Source organism: Haemaphysalis longicornis, unplaced genomic scaffold (assembly GCF_048455015.1).
Source record: "Haemaphysalis longicornis isolate Haplotype H1 unplaced genomic scaffold, Haemaphysalis longicornis Haplotype H1 scaffold_1, whole genome shotgun sequence".
NCBI classification, from domain to species: domain Eukaryota; kingdom Metazoa; phylum Arthropoda; class Arachnida; order Ixodida; family Ixodidae; genus Haemaphysalis; species Haemaphysalis longicornis.
Genome location: NW_027526203.1, coordinates 481,567,809 through 481,571,686, shown reverse-complemented (window position 1 = coordinate 481,571,686; position 3,878 = coordinate 481,567,809). Strand labels below are relative to the sequence as shown.

The 3,878-nt window shown below is 56.0% G+C and overlaps 1 pseudogene; it reads left to right on the top strand.

Moving 5' to 3' along the window:
* Positions 1-528: 528 nt before the first annotated feature.
* Positions 529-1,508, top strand: LOC144162835 (uncharacterized; annotated as a pseudogene).
* Positions 1,509-3,878: the final 2,370 nt, after the last annotated feature.

Sequence of the window (3,878 nt, the reverse complement as noted above, 5' to 3'; positions counted from 1 at the left end):
AAACAATACACTCCCAATGGTACTTCTGGAAACTCCCACTGTAGTGGCAGTAAAATAAAACTCCCATATGCTACTGAAAAAACTGCGGAAATAATGGGAGTAAGGCGAAACTCCCATTGGAAGGAGTTTTGGAAACTTCGAATAGGTACTGATCGAGTTATGCAACAAGCCATTTACTCCCATTCCCGCTTATTTGTGTTCTGTGTGTAAGGCCATAGCGTCGCGGCTTGTATACTGGGCAGCGTCTACATACACTGCTTCCTCGGATTTCTCAAATCTTCTGTGCAGAGCCCTGCTATCTCCTCAACAATTTCGCCGCCTGCGACGCGCTCCGCGGGCTCGCAGCGGGGGCACAACAGGTTTTTGTGGCATTCTCAACCCCTGCCGAAGCCGAAAGCAACGGACTACGTCGTTGTGCTCAAACCCCTGACTCAGCTGTCCCTCGCCAACGCTTTCCCCGAGAACGGGGCCGGTCGCGCGCTCATCGCCCACCTCGGAGCGACCGCGACACGGCTAGTCACTGTTGTGATGGTGCGGGAACAAAATCTCATCTTAGTTTACACCTCGCACCCGCACATAGCGGACAAACTTATCGGTGAGTTTGCAGTTCCCTCACCCGCCGGACCGGTGCCCCTGTTCAGGTACTTGCGCGCGGACACTCATGACTCCTGTTATGGAGTGGTGACGGTGCGCAGCTCCGACACCGAAGCCGCACTTCGCGAGAGCCTTTACTGGCCTGAAGGCGAGATTCTACACGTCCGGCGACTGGGCACCTCTAATAAGGTGCGCCTCACCTTTTCCGGCAAGGTGAAGCCCAGGTACGTCTCCTACGACGCCCTGCTGATCCCGGTGCAGCCGTACAAAAAAACTGTGCCAGCCTGCGGTCGGTGTGGCTCTGTTGGACATCGACCCGACGCCTGTCCCGGCCCCAAACCTGACCTTTGCGGCATCTGCGGAAAGGCGGTGCCGCTCACGGATGGCGCCCGTGCCCCACATGAGTGTACGCCCAGGTGTGCTCTGTGTGCTGGTTCCCACGTCACCGGGGACCGGCGCTGTAAGAAACGCTACAGGGCGCCGCCACCCAAGCCGTCCACTCCTCCATCGGAAGGTCAAGCCGGCCGCAAGAAGCGGAAGCGTCGACGCCCGCGGAAGCCGTGGAAGTCGGGCTCTCGGGAATCGCCGCAGGGGGCTCAGCCTCCTGCTACCAACACTGACCCGCTCCCGCGTCCTGGAACGGTGGCTATCGGGCCTTCCCGGCGAGGCCCAACTCCGGACGGACCTACGGCCAAGAAGCCTAACACAGGGCAGGCTCCTCCCGCCCCATCCAAACCGAACCAGCCATCACCTCAGCTCCAACCCGCTGCCCAGGGGGATTCATCGTGGGCCGCCCGCGTTCTGAAAGGATCAAAGGTGAGCGGCTCGGGAGGGGCAGCCTTTTCGCCCACACCCTACGTGATCTCCCCACCCAAACCGCCAACCCCTTCTACTCCCACACGAGAACAAATTGAATTCCGCAGGTTACAGGCCCAAATTGCCTCGTTAACGCAGACGGTGGAGGCGCTTGCGAACCGCTCGTCCACACCTAATTCGACACCCCTCGGGCAGGCGCTGGAGGCGATGGATAGTTCCCCCTCCGAACACAGGGAAACCGCTGCGAACCTCGGCCCGCTTGAGGAGCGCCTAAGCAACCTAGAGGCCCAGATGGCGTCCATAGGGACCATAATCGAGAATCGATTGGCTGCCGCCCTCCAAACCACTTTTGACCGCATCCCGGGCAAGATAGCGGCCCAGATGTCCCAACTCACTGTTAGCACCCGCCGTCCTAAGCTTAAGCGAGGATCTCGTTCTCAAGCATCCCGTCCCTTTTTCAAGGTGACCGAGGTAGACGAGCAGTCTAACAGTTTGACTGCGACCTCGGATGTGAGCACCGGATCGAGCAGCGGAGCCCCTATGCAGCCCTTTGCTCTCCTGGAGGCCCCCCCACACGTTTAGTTCTAACAATGGCGGGCAACAGCCCTAGATCGCGATGCGACCGTGCAAATTCGGCTATTTTTACAATCCTACGGTGGAATTGCCGCGGATTTAAGGCACGCAATAAGCGGGCTGCTCTCCGGCTCCACTTAGAAACCTATCCGCAGTTGCCCACGGTAGTGGCCCTTCAGGAAACGGGCGAGCACGTAGCACTCACAAATTATACCGTGTACCAAAGGGATTCACAAACCGCACTCTGCGTACATCGAAATTACACCACCAAACTGGCGGATCTCGACTGCGATCCGCTTTATTCGTACGTTATGGTGACTCTCCTCCCACTTAAGAAGCAAGATCCGTCCCTACACATCCTCAACATCTACAGTTCTACCAAACTGCCTAACGTAACTTACGCTGATGTGTTTACCAAAGCCCTTACGGTGGCAGGCAGGGAGCCGCTTGTCATTGTAGGGCACTTTAATGCCCCTAGTCCTCACTGGGGTTACCGTAAGGAGGAACGGCGTGGTAGAAAGTTGGCGGAACTTATTTCCACCTTGGGCCTCACTATCCAAACGGACCCCGCACACCCAACCCGCATTGGCAACTCTGTAACTCGGGACACATGTCCTGATCTCACAATCACCAAGCACATCAGGCATGCAGAATGGCTCAACACCGATGAAACCCTCGGCAGCGACCACTGCATTCTTCTCACTACAATTCGGACGCCTCCCCTTACCTGTCCCCATCAACAATCGAAACTTCCGGACTGGGACAAGTTCCGTTCGGAGTACACGACTTCGGCCCCCATAGCTCAACAAGGCTACGCCACTTGGTCTCAACACCTTGTGACGTCGCTTCGCCAAACTGAGCAGACGGTTCAGCTCTCAGAGGCCACGCCGGTGGTGGATAAACATCTCCTGCATATCTTGGAGGCTCGGCGTAGCCTAGTCCGCCGTTGGCGCCGACAGAAGCATAACCGTAGGCTGAAACTCCGCATAGCAGCCCTCAGTCAGGAAGCGGCCGAGTACGCGGCCCAGCTCGCTGACTCCAATTGGGTAGAACGCTGCAACAATGCCGCCGAGCATATGTCAAACCGCAGCACGTGGCGTTTCTTCAGGGCCCTTATTGACCCTAGCCAAAGGCGCACAGAAACGCAAAAACATCTTCAACGCGCGCTCCACGCTTACGCGGGTGACTCGAATAAATTGGCACAGGCTCTTAGGGATAAATATATCTGTGGCCCGCAGGACTCCATCGAACCGGCGTTCTCATATACAGGCTCGAAGAACGCAGACTTGGATCGTTGCTTTGAACTCCACGATCTGAAGGCGGCCCTGTCGAAAATGAAACGAGGAACAGCGCCGGGTCGGGATCAAGTGACGGTTAAGCTTCTAGCCAACCTCCCAGACCCAGGATACCTTCACCTCCTCGACTACTTCAATCAAATTTGGGAGGGGCGTGAACCGCTACCAATTGATAGGAAAACGGCTCTGGTAACTTTTATTCCCAAACCGGGCAAGTCTATCAACATCGAAAATCTACGCCCCATTTCGTTAACCTCGTGTGTGGGGAAGCTTATGGAAACAATGGTTAGAGATAGGCTCTCCTATTACCTCGAGGCCCAGCACACTTTTGCCGACACTATGCACGGCTTTCGTCCATATCGCTCTTCTCAGGACATTCTCCTACAACTCCATCGTGACGTCATTGAGCCGATCGAGCATCCAAGTAACGATAAGGTAGTCATCGCCTTAGATCATAAGGGGGCTTTTGATAACGTTACCCACGAAATCATTCTTACCCATCTTTCCCAAACGAACTGTGGGTATAATGCTTTCAGGTACATCCGTCAGTTCCTGACTGAACGGCAGTCGTACCTCCGCAATCAAGGCAAGGAGCATGGC